Raw genomic sequence first — 18,888 nt, forward strand, 5'->3', positions numbered from 1 at the left:
GGAGAGAGTGCAGTGCAGGGCGAGTGAGGAAGAGTGTTTTTGATAAAGATAGCAACCCCACCTCCAGGACGAGGCTCAGGTCTATCATACCGGAGGAGGGATTAACCCGGGAGAGATACTAAGGAATCAGAGACATCATGAACGAGGAAAGTTTCTGTTAAGCAGATCACGTCTGGTTTGTCAGAAGCAACCTGTATGGAGAGATCAGTTAAGTTTGAACGAAGGCCCCGGATGTTTGAGGTCCATACCGTTAATGAAGAGGAAGGGGGAGCATTGGATACAGAACAGGGGGGGAGGAGGGGTAGGGTAAGATGTGGAAGAGGTGGAAGAGGTAGGGAGAGCTGTTGAAGGTGTGACAGAGATTTCAGAATAGCTCGGAGAAAGGGAAAGATGGGGCGGACAAAAGGTTTGATGGTGATTAAGTGAGGCACAATGAGGTGTTATTTGAGGAGGGGGAAGAGCGAGGCAGAAGGTTGGGGGAGATGGAGGTGAGAGTTGGAAGGGGGAAGAAGTGGGGAGGACGCTTTGAGGAGGGGGAGTGAGAGGGGGGAAATTGAGAAGAAATGAGGGTGTGGAGATTTGAAGGGCAGGGGCGAGGGGGGAGTTTGGGAGGGAAGGGACAAGGGGAGGGATTTGAAAGGGATGGGATATGGGGGAGATTTGGAGGGGAGGGGTGAGGGGGGAGTCTAGGAGGGGAGGGGTGAGGGGGAGTCTTGGAGGGGAGGGGTGTGGGGGGAGTTTAGGAGGGAAGGGGCAAGGGGGGAGATTTGAAAGGGATGGGTGATGGGGAGGATTTGGAGGGGAGGGGCAAGGGGGAAGATTTGAAAGGGATTGGTGATGGGGAAGATTTTGAGGGGGGTGGTGATGGGGAAGATTTGGAGGGGATGGGTTGTGGGGAAGATTTTGAGGGGAGGGGTGAGATTGGATTTTAGAAAGTGTACGATTTATGGGAAACGAACATTTATTGCAAAATGAGTTTCTTGTGACCTTCGAGTAAAAAATACGTTTAAGGACGCTGGAGGGAGGATGGAGTGCAGGAGAGTTTAGGGAATGTAGAAAAGAGGCAGTGTAAGAGATGGAATTTTTTTTGGGGATGAATAGATTTGGTGAGCAAGTCGAAAGCAACCTTTTAAAGAAGAAGAAGAAAAAGGTGTTATAATATACGACGGAATACAGAACTTGAGGGGAAAGTGTAAACATTTTAAAGTTTAACAGTGAAAACTATCTGGGGGAAATGGGGGAGAAACACGTGGTCAAAGAACGAACGAACGAATAAGAACGATTAAACGAATGAGGGCAACGAATAAGAACAGAGAAGGAAATGTTTTTTTTGTTTTTTTTTTAGTTGAGATTTAAACAAGGAAGTAGGCTATGGGGTGAAAAGACTGTGAAAAAGAGAGAACGAAAGTTATTGGAGCACAAACGACGGACCGCTGAGAGAAAAACAAAGCCTCAAGGTTGGACACTGTACAAGGCCTCAAAAGACACGACACGAATTAACATGATTTTCTATACAGGTATGAAGGATTTGCACTGAAAATCTTCCTCGGGACACACTATACGTACACACACCATAAAATAAATACAGTTATAACGAAAATACAAATGGGAACAATTACTTAACTTCGATTTCGATGGAGAGCGTGGACAGCTGCGAATAAACGAAACCTCGCCGGCAAGACCGGAAGCGGTAGTGTCAGTTTTGGAAGTGTCAGAAGCGGCAGGGGAAGCGGTGGTTTTGTAATCCTTATAAATGAAAACAGCACGAGTTTCATATTTGGTGTTACAATGATATTTCCAAAGTTCTGATTTAGTGTGTTCCTGTGTCTGTGTGTAGACAAAATGTCAAGTCAGGTTAAAGATATAAACTAAGAAGCTACAGAAAGACAAGTGTGGATTTCAGTCGTTTTTCTAACCATGTGTCAACACTTGCGGATTTAAACCGATAAAAAAAAAATCAAATGGCACTCAGTAGAGCGCATACCTCCGGCTATGGCTGAAAAGTTTCAGTTTTGTATCCCACTGATAGGCAGGATCTGAAACCGGACCTTAACCAAAATCGAATTGGTTTGTTCTTGTCATCTACCCAACTCATCCTCCAAGTTTTGTCACAATCTGTCCACAACTTTTTGAAACATCAAGCTATATATTGTTGCACGATTGCCCCTTGGTTAAGACCGTGGGATCGCGGATAGCCTGAACAAGCTTTAACTCCGAGGCGACGATCAATTGCCGACTTGACTATGCAAGCACGGGAGGAAGAAGGAAGAGGAAGAAGCGGCGATCTCTTACCTGACGCGTTCCGAGCAGTCTTCAACCCTGCAAATTAATGAATCAAACCAAAACGGGGTTTTGAATAGAAAGGGAAAATAATACAAGGGTTTCTGCAAAATAAATATCGGGACAGGGAAACGCGACGATAAAAACTAAATCCTAAATCGGGATCCCGCACACCTCACTTCACATACAAGACAAGGGAAATCAGTAAATAAAAGAAACGTTGTTTGTGCATTTGTGGATGCGAGCTTATCTGCGTCTAGCAGTGTGAGGGATCGTCTGGGTCGAGCGCGTCCTCCGACGCAGCTCTGGTTGGCGCGAACTGCCTGGCCCTCGGCGTGCCCGCTCGTCAGTGCTCCAACGCAAGCCCCACTCGTCGTTCGTTGTTCGCACACCAACGCAAGGAAGAGAATTGACGGCATTCCTTCTCTCCACCGTCTTTCGTACTGCTCGTTCCTCCACCAGGTCCGAAGCAAGAGAAGGCCCAGCACGAAGGGAACATCAGGAGCAAGAGGCCAAGGGAAGAGAAGTGAGAGAAGAGAGACCGAAGAAAACCCAAAATGCCGGCGAGCGAGTCGTTTCGTCATTCGCAGTGTGACGTCGGCCCTCCTCTCTCCCAACCAGTGCCTTGTTTCTTGGTGGTCTTTCACGCCTTCCGACGTCACCGGCGCTTGTCCTTCAATCAGCGACCTGCTTCTAAGTAGTTGTTTTGCGCCTTCTGCATTGATTGGTCGAATGTTCGCGCCTTCCGCACTGATTGGCCGAGGTGTCAACGGTCGGTGGCCAATCAGTGTGCCGCTCCTTTACCTTTCTTACCCTCTAATCACGGTGAAGCTTTTTGTCCCTTCCCCGACCAATTACACATTCTCCTGGGCGTGGCTCCCAGCCTGCCTGGCACGATGTCTGTCGCCCATGGTGGCATACTGCGTGGCTGCTGCCTGTTGGTCTTTCCGGTTTGTTTTATTGTAAGGGAGCGGATTTAATTAATGTGGTGCACTAAGGGCCAATCTAAGTGTCTATGGGATGTATTGCCATAAGGGACACTGGGATGCTCACAGAGGGAACAACACATGAGGGAATTTTACCCATAATCCCTGAAATAATTAGCATGCCCCGCCCCCTCGTAACAGGGACGAAGCTACAAGCTCAATCCGACATTCGGGCGACAGAACTTATTACATCTAGATTCGCTACCACGACAGCCGGACACCTACCTATGCAGATCTACCTGGACCTAGATATTCCTCTACCCCTAATTCATAACAATATCATCTCTGGCCCCATCTCTCAATTGTGAAGAATCACTTCAAAAAAATAAAAAAGATTCTCGTATCTAGATCCAGATCTTCAACAAAGTGGAATCAATTTGTCCAGTGTTTGAATGTATCCCACTGATATCACTTGCCTCCATTTCCATTAGGTTTATCATGTTAGTTACCTAATATATATATATATATATATATATATATATATATATATATATATATATATATATATATATATATATATATATATATATATATATCTCCTACTTCTCCTACTCCTATATATACACTTCTCCTACTTTCTGACCCAGCTATGCTCCCTCTCCCCCTCAATCCTCCTCCTTGGTGATTTCAATATCCACATGGACTCCACTGACTCCACAATAACCACTGACTTCACTGATTTACTCACCTGCTTTAACCTCACTCAACATGTCAACTTTCCTACGCATATCCGTGGTCACATTTTGGACCTTGTCTGCTCCACTGGATTAATTTTGCACCATCTCTCTGGCTCCGACCTCACCCTCTCTGACCACTTAGCCATCACTATGACCATCAACATCCCCACCCCAACACCAAGACATTATCGCACTATCAACTTCCGTAAGCTAAACGCTCTTTCACCTACCTCATTCTCATCCACCCTCTCTGAAAAAATGTCCACTTCTCCCTTTATTGACCTCCACACCCCTTCCGACCTCACTGTCTACTACAACCACACTCTCTCCTCCTGCCTTGACCAGCTTGCGCCTGTAAAAACCAAAACAGTTTCTTTCACCCATTCTGCTCCCTGGTTTACCCCTGAACTCCACCTGATGAAAACTCGTGCTCGCCAACTTGAAAGACTCCGCAACAAAACAGGTCTCACAGTTCACTCCCAAGCCTACAAGGACCACCTACAACACTACAAAGATGCCCTCTTCCACGCCCGCTCCGCCTACTACTCTCAAATTATCCACTCTGGCTCCGGAAACCCAAAAGCACTCTTCTCGACAATAAACAAACTCCTCCGCCCCCTGGACACCACCACCCAGTCATTCACAGTAGACAACTGCATCTCCTTCCTTTCTTTCTTCCAACGCAAAATTGACAACATCTACAACAGCTTGACCACCGCCGCACCCGCTCCCCCTCCAACCACCTGCCCCCCCTTATCCTGCCTTCCCCTGTCTCAATTCTCCCCGGTCTCCCCTACTGAACTCTCTGAACTCCTCATAGGAATGAAAACTGCCACCTGCACTCTTGACCCCATCCCCTCCAGCTTTGTCAAGGCCTCCCTCCCTGCCCTCTCTCCACTTATCATTGCAACAATAAACTCCTCCCTGTCTACAGGCATCGTCCCACCATCCCTCAAAATTGCTGCTGTTACCCCCATTCTAAAAAAACCTGGTCTAAACCCTGACACCCTAAACAACTTCAGACCCATCTCCAACCTACCCTTTCTGTCGAAAGTTTTGGAACGCGCTGTAGCCACTCAACTCAAACATCACCTCTCTGCCAATAACCTGTATGAAACATTCCAATCCGGATTCCGCTCCAACCACAGTACTGAAACTGCTCTCCTCAAAATCACCAACGACCTTCTCCTCTCCTCTGACGCTGGCAACCTCAAAATTCTCGTCCTCCTCGACCTCAGCGCCGCCTTTGACACCATCGATCACACCATCCTCCTCACCCGACTTGAATCCACCTTTAACGTTACTGGCACTGCCCTCTCTTGGATTAAATCATACCTCTCTGACAGACGCCAGTTCATCTCCATCAATAACTGCAAATCCCCCACTGCTCCCCTCCCCCAAGGTGTCCCCCAAGGTTCAGTTCTTGGCCCCCTCCTCTTCATCCTTTACCTGTCCCCCCTCGGTCACTTAATCCACCGTCATGGTCTCCAATTCCACTGCTTCGCCGACGACATCCAGCTTTTCATCTCCACCAAGTCCGTCTCCACCGACACCCACTCTATCCTGACAAACTGCATCTCTGAAATAAAATCCTGGCTTCAAATCGACTTCCTCAAATAAACTGTGATAAATCTGAAATAATCATCATTGGCCCAAAAACGCTCACAAAATCCACCCATAACTTTGCCCTCAACATCGACGGTATCCCAGTATCCACCTCCCCTCTCATCCGGCATCTTGGCGTCCTCTTTGACCAAACCCTCTCCTTCGACAAATACACTAAACAGATCACAAAGACAGCCTTCTTTCACCTGAAAAACATCGCCCGTCTCCGCTCATCCCTCTCCTCCACGGCTGCAGAAACCCTGATCCATGCCTTCATCACCTCCCGTCTGGACTACTGCAATAGCCTCCTCTATGGTTCACCCTCAACAATCACCATTAAACTCCAATACATTCAGAACTCCGCTGCCCGTCTACTCACCCATTCCCGGACCCGTGACCACATCACCCCCGTCCTTTACAAGCTTCACTGGCTCCCCATCTCCCAGAGAATCCAGTACAAAATCCTCCTCTTGACCTACAAAGCCCTCCATAACCTGGCCCCATCCTACCTGGCTGACCTCCTCTCCAGACACACTCCCACCCGCAACCTCCGCTCTGCTGGTACCAACCTCCTGACCCCCCCCCCCCCATCTGGACCAAATTCAGATCCTGGGGGGACAGGGCCTTCTCCATCGCTGCTCCCACCCTCTGGAACTCACTACCTCACACCATCAGAGACTCCTCCTCACTCACCACATTCAAAACATCACTCAAGACCCACCTGTTCAGCACTGCATTCAACATTCAACCCACAGCATTTAACCCCTGACTATCACTTCTCCTTCTCCCTCCTTTTGCTTTAAATATTTCCCTATTGATTCTTGTCTTTTTGCAATTGTTGTTTTCATGTTTTGTTATGCATTATGTTTTGCACTCTGTCAAAGCACCTTTGGGCTTCATGAAAAGCGCTATACAAAATAAATGAATTATTATAATTATTATATACACAAAGAATTAAGTTAAGCACCCCCCCCCCCCCCCGTTTTTTTACAACCTCGCACATTACAAGTTTGTTGTCGTCAAAACAGTGTAATATACCCATGTTATTGCTATATTTTCTGGAGAAGTGATATTATGGTCACATAAAAACATAACAATCATGCCGTTTTCAATTTTTTATTCTGAATAATTTAAGGTGACATTTTTTGGGAATTTTAGGCATATTTTCACCTCAATTTAAGTATGGAGCTATAGGTCCATCACGGACAGTGTGGATGACGTTTATGTTTTCTAACGTACAGTCATTGTTCTGAGAAGACCTCTAGCGATCTTTGCGTCAATAACGTGTGTAGGACCCACGTGATCGGATCACTGACTCAACCCTACGTCTCATAGACCCTGTAAGCCGTCGTATGCGTTGCTGTGGCAGGTTGTTCCATTCCCGATGTAATGCACGTTCGGGACATGTTGGGACGACAAATTGCGAAGATGGTCCCTCCAATAGCCAATCTGGATGAATTGGAACGTGCATTACATCGGGAATGGAACAACCTGCCACAGCAACGCATACGACGGCTTACAGGGTCTATGAGACGTAGGGTTGAGTCAGTGATCCGATCACATGGGTCCTACACACGTTATTGACGCAAAGATCGCTAGAGGTCCTCTCAGAACAATGACTGTACGTTAGAAAACATAAACGTCATCCACACTGTCCGTGATGGACCTATAGCTCCATACTTAAATTGAGGTGAAAATATGCCTAAAATTCCCAAAAAATTTCACCTTAAATTATTCAGAATAAAATATTGAAAACGGCATGATTGTTATGTTTTTATGTGACCATAATATCACTTCTCCAGAAAATATAGCAATAACATGGGTATATTACACTGTTTTGACGACAACAAACTTGTAATGTGCGAGGTTGTAAAAAAACGGGGGGGGGTGCTTAACTTAATTCTTTGTGTATATATATATATATATATATATATATATATATATATATATATATATATATATATATATATATATATATATATATATATATATATATATACATATATATATACAGGGTGAGTCAAAAGTAGCGCCCAATTTCTGTTTTTTCGGCTGTCATATTCTTTCTGGGATGTCATGTTGTTAATAATTGTCTTGCAGATTATTAATTTTCTAAATTTTTTTTTTTTTTTTGCAGGTTATTGCTGAGAGTTTGGAAAGTTACTGAAGTTGCTCCAAATTGAACCATGAATTACCTTTCAATGAATCAACGCATTGCGGCCGTGAAACATTACTACCAATGTAATGAACAACCAATGATGGCGGCACGCCGTTTGGCACAGGAATTCGATATTAACCCACCCCAGGGAAGAAACATACGATTGATTGTCGAGAAATTTGAAGCAACAGGGTCGGTAGCCACTGCAAAGAAGTCCGGTCGTCCGAAAACGGCAACGAATGTAGCTGAGGGTTTACCCCGTAATAATTTTCCGTAATAATTTTCCCCCGAATAAATGGTTAGATAAACATGTCATTCATTTATTTCTACCTCCTTGTACACTGCAATACAAATGGCAAACAAACAATCAACTGACCAAAATATATATATATATATATATAAACAGAAATCTGGCGCTACTTTTGACTCACCCTGTATATATATACTGTATATATGTATATAAATATAAATATAAATATATATTTTATAATATATATATATTATTTATACATATGTATATATATATATATATATATATATATATATATATATATATATATATATATATATATATATAAAAATATAAATATATATAAAAAAAAAAATATATATATAAATATATAGATATATATATATATATAAATATATATATATATATATATATATATATATATATATATATATATATATATATAAATAAATAATATATACATACGTACACTACCAGTCAAAAGTTTTAGAACACCTCAATTTTTCCAGTTTTTATTGAAATTTAAGCAATTCAAGTCCAGTGAATAATCTGAAATGGTGCAAAGGTAAGCAGTAAACTGCTCGAGGTTAAAAAAAAAAGTTTAGGTTAGCCAAAACGGGGAAATAGTGTAAATTGCACAGTTATATTGTAAAAAAAAAAAGCGTGCTTCAGGGAACAAGTAATGGGTTAACAACTTACAGCTGTTTTACAGCAATGTAAGTAAATTAAGCCTTGAAAATTGATGCAAACAATTCCTACAGGTGTCCCAACCTCTGCTGATTACTTGATTACAAACCCCCTATCTGTATAAAAGCAGCATTGGAAAAGTCTGTTATTACACCCTCTGAAGCATTATTTGGACAATATTGCACTGCAGTAAGTAGTATTTTGCTGTCATAATGGCGAGAAAAAGGAAATTAACAAAGGAAGACAGACAGCCAATTATTATAACACTTAAAAGTGTACGTCTTTCCTTCAGAGAAATTGCAAAGAAAGCCAAGGTGTCAGTGAGTACAGTTTCCTACACCATCAAAAGGCACTTGGAAACTGGAGGAAACTCTGACAGGAAGAGGTCTGGCAGACCCAAAGCCACAACAGAATCAGAAGACAAGTTTCTGAGAGTCAACTGCTTGCGTGATAGGTGGCTCACAGGACAACAGCTTCAAGCACAGCTTAACACTGGTCGAAGTAAGCAAGTCTCAGTTTCAACTGTGAAGAGAAGACTTTGAGTGCAGGTTTGACAGGTCGAGTGGCAGTAAGAAAGCCATTGCTAAGATGTCAAAATAAGAAAAAGAGGCTTGCCTGGGTCATGAAGCACCGCCAGTGGACTACTGAAGACTGTAAGAAGGTCTTATGGACAGATTAATCAAAATTTTCAATCTTTGGTTCATCACGCAGGGTTTTTGTACGCCATCGAGTAGGCGAAAGGATGGTTCCTCAGTGTGTGACACCAACTGTCAAACATGGAGGAGGAAGCGTGATGGTCTGGGGCTCTTTTGCTGGATCCAGAGTCGGCAACTTGCACAGAGTGACTGGCACCCTGAACCAAAAGGGCTACCATAGCATTTTGCAGCGCCATGCAATACCCTCTGGTATATGCCTAGTTGGTCAGGGGTTCATCCTACAGCAAGATAATGACCCTAAACACACCTCCAGGCTATGTCAAAACTACTCCCCACATTCCCCACTCCCCACAACAAAACACTCCCCACATTCCCCACATTCCCCACATCCCCCTTGCCCCCAAACCAAAACGAGCTCAACCCAAAACAGGAAGTGATTCACCACAAACATGAAGTGACCAATTAATTATTTATTCTTCAGATTTTCACGATTTTCTCGAATTTTCTAAAATTTCCCAAAATTTCTAAAATATCCAAAATATCCGATTTTCACAAAAATAATTATAAAAATAAAAATATTGAATTTTTTTCTTAACAGGATGATAATTATAAATACAAATGAATAACTTAAATGAAAATATAGATATTATTAACATTGATAATGAAATAATTCATAAATTTTACATGGAATTTGATATACTTCATGGAAAATTAAATAGAATAAAAGATTTAATTGTAACTTATAATGAAACGTCAGTTGATATTAAAACAAATATTGCAAATATTGAATAAACATTACAGAATATTAATCGTGATAAAATGTTCTACGTTGTGAGGACAGGATTATTAATACATGAATATCAATCAATTTTATCTTAACCATTATCACCGATGAATACATATAATTCAATCTTTAAAAAGAAAGTATCTATTATAAATGAGTTTTTAAATATTGTTAGAGAAATAATAAGGTTAAAATTATGGAATATACCCATTTTATATGAAATTAAACCCATCGCTAATATTACTTGTACATTTTGTAAAAATCAAATCTTATCTGATTTTGAAATAACTAACACAAATATAAAAACATGTTTGTGGTGTAATAACCAACAATTAAGTTTTAACACTAATATGACTTATAATGATTATATGAGTAAATATAATAGGGAAATATATTTACAATAGAGTTTCTCATTTTCAAAAATGTATTACTCAATATCAAGGTAAACAACCTTACTATAATTCACCAAATGTCCATCTGTCTGTCTGTCTGTCTGTTCGAAGGTACCGTAAAAACTGCTGAACCGATCGCAAATATATTTTGGGTGGATAATCCTGGGATCTCCAGGAGTTAAATAGGCTATTTAGTTTTCCCAATTTCAGCTTTAGTCTCCAGCATTCTCAGGTGTGGACTCCCGCATAACATTCACGTTCACATAATGTTCATTGTTCTCATTGTGACGATGTTGTTTTCCCGGGTGCCGCACAATACGGCTGCACCGATCGCTGCACGGATGGAACTCGGTGACCTCGGACAAAGACCTTCTCCAAGCAAAAGGGCTGCACCGATCGAGCTTTAACGGGTGTTTATATAAATCGTTTAAAAGAAAAAAAGCCTTCAATTTGTGATATTTAGCCTTTTCATTTGGGCCTCCCAATTGGAGCCCCGGCCATGGGGCGGGTACCGTTGCTAGTATTGTAAAATACCAGAAAAGGTTTATAACGATCTGAATGAAAAGTTTAAAGCATATAGACTTTTGATCGACCATGAAGACGAGGTTATAAAATATTCCAATATCACGAAAACTCATATCACCATGTTTCTAAAATAATTAAAATATACTAAACATTATGGTAATATTAATCTAATATATGTAACATTAACCAAGAAGAAATTGGATGATATTTCTCATTTAGAACAAGCGTTAATTACCGATTTTTAAAACATTATTAAACCTATACTATGAAAAACATGGTAGAGATAAGGTTAAAGCACGAGATAGAATTTTTTTTCTGAATATACAATATTTATTATTTCAGTTATTGCATAAACATAATCATAAATGTAATCTTGAAGATTTTACTGGTTTAAAAACAATTGAGCCTAAACAATTTCATGATAAGATTTGTCATAACTTATTTAACACATTTGGGTGGACATTTACACCAACATTTTAATTTTATTCATTTTGTGGTGTAGAAAACAAAATTGATTTTTAGTTTAAGAACTTTTTCTTATATAAAATGAACAATATGAGGACATATAAAAAGCGGGTCACAATATATTGTAATGTTTGTGATTGCGATTATAAAAACAATTATAAACAACACCTTCAATCCGACAAACACAAAGCCAAACTTTCACAGATGATGGCTCCACTTGAACAAGAAAAACCAAAAACATGGTATTGTGATGTTTGTAAACGTGATTATAAAAGTGAACGTAAAAGACATCTTAAATCATGCAAACACACACTCAAACTTTTACATATGGTAGCTCCGCCCGAACGAGAAACAAAATATTGCCGCGTTTGTGATAAGACAGTCTTGAAGAGGAGCTTTCCTACTCATCTTAAATAAAAAAACACATAAAGTTGAGGGGATACACTATTAAGGACACTGATGGGGCATTTAATGGACATATTAAAATAAGGATTTTTAATTTACCACCCCCAGAACCAAAATCAATAGCTGAGGTGGTTGAAACAGTCAAACCCGCCGTTAAAAACTATGTAAAGAATACGTTGGCAGAGATTAACCCCCTTAAATTTTATATGGGGGTAAAAATGGAATTGAAAAAATCGAACACTGGAATAGGGGATCTTATTATGAAACGTTATATGAGAACAAAACCTTACTTTATCGCATCACTCCAGGGGTTTTTATTAACGGACGTTTGTGATAAACGTACAGAACAAGAAGAACAGGTGGATCATTCGCTTGCGGGTAGTGGATTTACTATTACTACAATACTTTTCATCGATATACATGTTCTAAAATCAAACCCCCTAAAAGCTTCTTCTTACATTGAATTGCCGACGGTTATAAAAAATAAAAATGCGGTTATTAATATTCAAAACAAAGATCATAAATGTTTTTTATGGGGTGTTATTGCACGCCTACATCCCGCTGAATATAATGTCCAAAGAGTATCACATTATGAGAAATATGAAAATGAGTTAAATGTTACTGGTTTACCATTTGCAATGCCATTATCTGATATTCATAAATTTGAGAAAATGAATAATCTATCTATTAATGTTTATGGACTAACAGATAAAAACAACGTTCAGAATTTGTATATTTGTGATAACTATAAAAATGATGAAACTCATATTAACCTTCTATATTATAAATCAGGAGAAAATTCACATTATGCTTACATCAAAAAAATTTCAAGATTAATTTCTTCACAAGCAAGTAAACATCATGGCAAAATGTACCCCTGTTTGCGATGTCACTCCCTCACCCACAGGAGCCAAGAAGCATTAAACAAACACTTGGAATTCTGTGGTAAACATAAAGCCGTCAGAATTACTACACCTGAAGAAGGTTCAAACATAACATTCAAAGATTTCAATAAAACTATAAAACATCCGTTCGTGATACATGCTGACTTTGAATGTATTCTTGAAAAGATAAATGACGCTTCTTCAAAACCAAACGAAACATCTACGAATAAATATCAAAAACATACTCCTTGTGGTTTCTGTTATTATATCAAATCATCCGTTGGCGACAAATACAACAAACAAGAACTTTATAGAGGAGAAGATATGGCTTCTGAGTTTATAAAACGATTAGAAAAGGACTGTGTACGCTTAAGAAAGATAATGAGATTAACCAATAAACCGATGAACCCCCTAACAAAAGCAGAAGAAACATAATTTAAGCAACCAAATAGCATCTGTCATATCTGTGGAAAGAAAATTGATGGGAAGGAAGATACTGGGGGACCAAATGTTAGAGACCATTGTCATCTCACCGGTAAATATAGAGGCCCGGCTCATAATATGAATGTAATCTTAATTATAAATCCCCCAATTTCATTCCGGTCTTTTTTCACAACAACGCTCATTATGACACACATCTCTTTATTAAGGAGCTTTCAAAAACATATGGGAGTATTTTGGCAATTCCTACCACAGATCAGGACTACATTTCATTCACTAAAACAATAGTACAAAAATAGGATTTAACAAAGAAAAAGGTAAAGATATATATTATATATGATACGACTCACATCAGGTTTCTTGATTCATTTAAATTTACAGCAAGTCCATTATCTACCTAGGCATCAAATATTAAAAACTTTCTGTGTCTTTCAGAGTATATATCAGATCAAAAAGAAATTGAACTCTTATCACAAAAGGGTATATACTGGTATGATTGCATGGATTCATTTGAGAGATTTAAAGAAACACAACATCCCCCTAAATAATGTTTCTATAACCAGTTAAATAAATGTCATATAACCGATAAAGAATATACTCAAGCACAAAATATTTGGAAAACATTTAACATAAATAACCTTGGAGAGTATCATGATTTGTATCTTAAAACCGACGTCTTACTACTAGCCGACGTCTTTGAAACCTTTAGAACAGTTTGTCATAATAAACAATCATATGGGTTAGATCCCGTCCACTACTACACTGCTCCCGGATTAGCTTGGAGTGCCATGTTAAAAATGACGAAACAGAAGTTGGATTTAATCAGTGATGAAGATATGCTTTTGATGAGAGAAGAGGCTAAAAGAGGAGGAATATCATAAGTACAGGGAGGTGCGACGATTTTCAGAAAACTCGTACACAGTTATTTTTAGTCGAATTTCAATTTTTATTTTTTTTAAAGACTACATATATAATGCCATGTAATAAATACACTGTAACAAAGACATTAAAAAAATGTAATTCATGTTTGAAAAATGACATCATCTAAATGGCGGCCGTTCTTGTCCAAGCATTCTTGCAGACGCGCGGAAAAGTTCCAGCATTTCTCAGCACAGCAGCATCCCTCAGCAGTTCCAGCATTCTTTCTGTGAATGTAAACCGCCGTACGAAATCGTTCTGCTGCAGTTCTTGAACCACCATGATTTTGTAGGCGTGATAATGAAGGTCCAAGTGCAAAATTCGACGAACTGATCTGTCTGACATCCGTAGAGCGCGAGCGTGCCATACCACTGACCGACGAGGGCTGGCCTCCACAGCTTGTCGAACCCTTTCGATGTTTTCCGGGGTCCTAATGGTTCGATCACCTCCCCGAGCTGCTCCCGGCCTCACAGATCCAGTTGTCCTGAAGTTTTTTACCCACTTCAATATTGTGTTTCGAGATGGAACGGCGCCACGTCGACCAACATTGAAGTGAGTACGAAATCTGCGCTGTGTAAGCACCACCGAACTACCCGTTTGAATAAACGTCTCAACAACAAAGACGTGATATTCAATCGTCCACAGCTCCATGGCTACTGAAATGGCGCCTAACAACGAGTAACCAACAGCCATCATGCATGCGCTGGACCCCCCACTTGCATTGTTATACCCAATTCAAACATGAATTACATTTTTAAAATGTCTTTGTTACAGTGTATTAAATGGCATTATATATGCAGTCTTTAAAAAATATATAAATTGAAATTCGACTAAAAATAACTGTGTACAAGTTTTCTGAAAATCGTCACACCTCCCAGCCGGACCCTGTATGTTCTAAGAGATATGCTAAGGCTAACAATAAGTATCTTCTTAATTATGATGAGATGAAAGATAGTTCTTACCTGATGTATCATGATGCTAATAATTTGTATGGATGGGCTATGCCTCAAGCTCTACCTTATGGAGGACTCAAATGGGTTGAAGAGAAAGATTACGAAAAGGTTTTACAAAACATCGTTACATCCTCGCAAAAAGAATTGGACGATTTGGAAGTTGGATATTATTTTGAGGTTGATTTGAAATATCCTGAAGAACTCCATAATAAACACTTTGCTCTACCATATGCCCCGACCAAAGAATGTTCGAAAGAAGAATGGCTAAGTGATTATCAACGAACATTTAATATAAAAGGTAAACCAACAGAAAAATTACTTACTACATTATATGATAAAGAAAATTATGTTTTACACCAAAGAAACTTAAAACAATATGTATCGGCAGGATTGATAGTAAAGAAAGTCCATAGAGTTATACAGTTTAATCAAAGTCATTGGATGAAGGAGTATATTGATTTTAATACTCAAAGGAGAACCGAAGCAAAAACCGATTTTGAGAAGGACTTATATAAATTGATGAATAATTCTGTATTTGGAAAGACGATGGAAAATCTTAGAAATAGAGAAAACATAAGACTTACTACATCTTCAGAGCAAGCAGCAAAATTAATTAATAAACCTAGTTTTCAAAGAGAAGTGGTGTTTTCAGAGAACTTTGTTGCTATTAATTTGCAAAAAGAGAGTATTAAAATGGATAAACCTATTTATATAGGAACGACGGTTCTTGATTTATCAAAATTACTAATGTATGATTACCTTTACAATAACTTGAAGAAGAAATATCAAAATAATGTTTCTCTACTTTATACGGATACGGATAGTTTCATTTTAGAAATTAAAACGGAAGATGCTTATTCAGATATGTTTGAGGATAGTGACTCGTATGATACGAGCAATTATAAGTTAACTGATAAGTTGTTTTCCTCAAAGAATAAAAAGGTTATTGGAAAGTTTAAGGATGAATTAGGAGGAAAGGTAATGACTGAATATGTTGAATTGAGAACTAAGGCTTATGCTTATAAATATATTGATGCTAATAATATTGAAAGATGTGATAATAAGTTAAAAGGAATAAAGAAAGGTGTTATCAAAGAAGAAATAGAACTTAAACATTATTATAATTGTTTAACTTTAAAGAAAGAGGAGTTTAGAAAAATGAATACGATAAGAAGTTATGCACATCAATTATATATGGAGGAGGTGAACAAGAAGGCCCTGGAAGCTTATGATGATAAAAGGTTTATATTAAACAATGGAATTGTGGGAACTAATGGGAACATGTACATAATAAAAAAGAAATTAATCTAATAATAAAAATGAGTTATCGTATCAAGTGCAAAAAGAAAACCAAAACTAAAAATACAGTCACGTGAAGAAGTAAGTACACCCTATGTAAAGTTTTGAATTTGTCAACATATTTCAACATACAGCTATTTGATCTTCATTTCAACAATATTGATAGATAAAGGTGATATAATACAACAAATATCATGAAACATTTACATTTTGTCATCCATTGTATAATTTAAATAAACATAAATGCAAATTTCGCATGTGGAAAAAGTAAGTACACCCCTACATTTATCACTACTTCAAATACCTAAAATTAGAATCAGGTGCACCAGCTCAGGTGCAAATGATGATAACATCGTTAGAGAGGATCCTGGAGGAACCTGTCTTATTTAAACCTCAGACATTTCGTTTGGTTTGCTCTTTGTTGTTGAAGTGTGCGGCATCACCATGCCTAGATCAAAAGAGCTCTCTGAGGCCTTCAGAAAGAAGGTTATAGATGCCTACGAGTCTGGGAAGGGATTTAAAAAGATCTCCAAACAATTTGAAATCAATCATTCGACTGTCCGGAAGATCATCTACAAGTGGAGAAGATTCCAAACAACTGCCAACTCGTTCAGGCCAGGCCGACCCAGCAAGTTCAGCCCGAGAGCAGACCGCAAGATGCTGAAAGAAGTCTCTAAGAACCCCAGAATGTCATCACGGGACCTGCAGGTAGCTCTTGCCACTGTTGATGTCAAAGTGCACGAGTCTACCATTGGAAAGAGGCTGCACAAATTTGATCTACATGTGAGGTGTGCCAGGAGGAAACCTTTGCTGTCCAGAAAGAACATCATGGCAAGACTAAAGTTTGCCAATGAACACCTAGGGAAAGACCAGCACTTCTGGAACAATGTGCTCTGGACAGATGAGTCAACGGTAGAGCTATTTGGCCACAGTACCAGAAGACATGTTTGGCGAAAACCAAAGACAGCATTTGACCACAAGAACCTGATACCAACTGTAAAGCATGGTGGTGGAAATATTATGGTTTGGGGCAGCTTTGCTGCATCAGGGCCTGGGCAGCTCACCATCATAGAATCCACTATGAATTCTTCATTGTACCAGAGGGTGCTTGAGGATAATGTGAGGCCATCTGTCGGAATGTTGAAGGTCAACCGAAGGTGGACCTTGCAACATGACAATGACCCTAAACATACCAGTAAATCCACCAAGGAATGGCTGAAAAGAAAGAAATGGAGGGTTCTGGAATGGCCATGTCAAAGCCCGGATCTAAATCCCATCGAGATGTGGGGGGATTTGAAACGAGCTGTGCTGCAAGAAACCCCTCAAACATCGCACAGCTGAAAGAATTCTGCATGGAGGAGTGGGCAAAAATTTCTCCCAGTCGATTTCAGAGACTGGTAGACAGTTATAAGAAACGCCTACTTGAGGTTGTTTCTGCCAAAGAAGGCAATACCACCTATTAGAGCCAAGGGTGTACTTACTTTTTCCACATGCGAAATTTGCATTGATATTTATTTAAATTATACAATGGACTACAAAATGTAAATGTTTCATGATATTTGTTATATTATATCACCTTTATCTGTCAATATTATTGAAATGAAGATCAAATAGCTGTATGTTGAAATATGTTGAAAAAGTCAAAACTTTACATGGGGTGTACTTACTTTTTCACCTGACTGTATATCGTTTTTGGCCCTATCTCTCAATTTTAGCAATTAGGCCTATGTTGACCTCAAATATGGTGGGTGGTTGAACTCACTGGCCTGATATGTAAATCCTCTTCAAATTTCAAGTCAATCGGGTGATAATTGAGAGTTTTAGAAATTTGAAAAAGTTGTTTACTTTTGGCCTACGTTCACCTTTTGACCTCAAAAATAAATTGTCTTAGTTTGGACCACCAACTCGAACGTTTGGTGAAGTTTTTTGAAGATCGGTTTAAAATTGTGACCTGTAGGCGATTATCGGTGAACGCACAGACAAACAAACAACAAAGATGTCATGCAGAGCATGACACATGCAAAATTCCCCCCCCCCCACCCCATGGAAATTTACCCCACCCTTTCTCCCAAAAAAAGTTTCCATGGAGACATTAAATTATCCATTTCATTAATATTAAAATTGACAATCTTAATCAAAGCTCAGGTCAATAGGATGAAAATAGGTTATTTTTCAGATGAAAATTGATGATTTTAGAAGTCTGACCTCAAGTTGATCTTTAACCTTTTGACCTCAAAAATAGTTGGTTTACAAATGCATTGACCCATTATGTAAATCCTCCCTAACTTTCAAGACAATGTGATGAAAATTGACAATTTTAGAAAGTTGACCTCAAGATGGCCTTAGACTTCAAAATCTATAGGCATGTCAGTTGTGACTACGTCTACAACCTAGTAAATTTTCCTGACAATCGATTTAGAATTGTGATCTGTGAGCGATTGACAGACACAGACAGAGACGGACAGAATAACAATGTCGACTGAGCAATATACTTGAAAATTGTACTATAAGCAAGTAACAAGC

At 39.3% G+C, this 18,888-nt stretch overlaps 1 protein-coding gene across 5 annotated transcripts in view; it reads right to left on the reverse strand.

Moving 5' to 3' along the window:
- Positions 1–18,888, reverse strand: part of LOC137425542 (sodium- and chloride-dependent taurine transporter) — a 340,062-nt gene that overhangs the window by 39,343 nt on the left and 281,831 nt on the right. The gene's annotated exons all lie outside the window — the stretch shown is intronic.

Source organism: Myxine glutinosa, chromosome 4 (assembly GCF_964187855.1).
Source record: "Myxine glutinosa chromosome 4, kmMyxGlut1.1, whole genome shotgun sequence".
NCBI lineage: Eukaryota > Metazoa > Chordata > Myxini > Myxiniformes > Myxinidae > Myxine > Myxine glutinosa.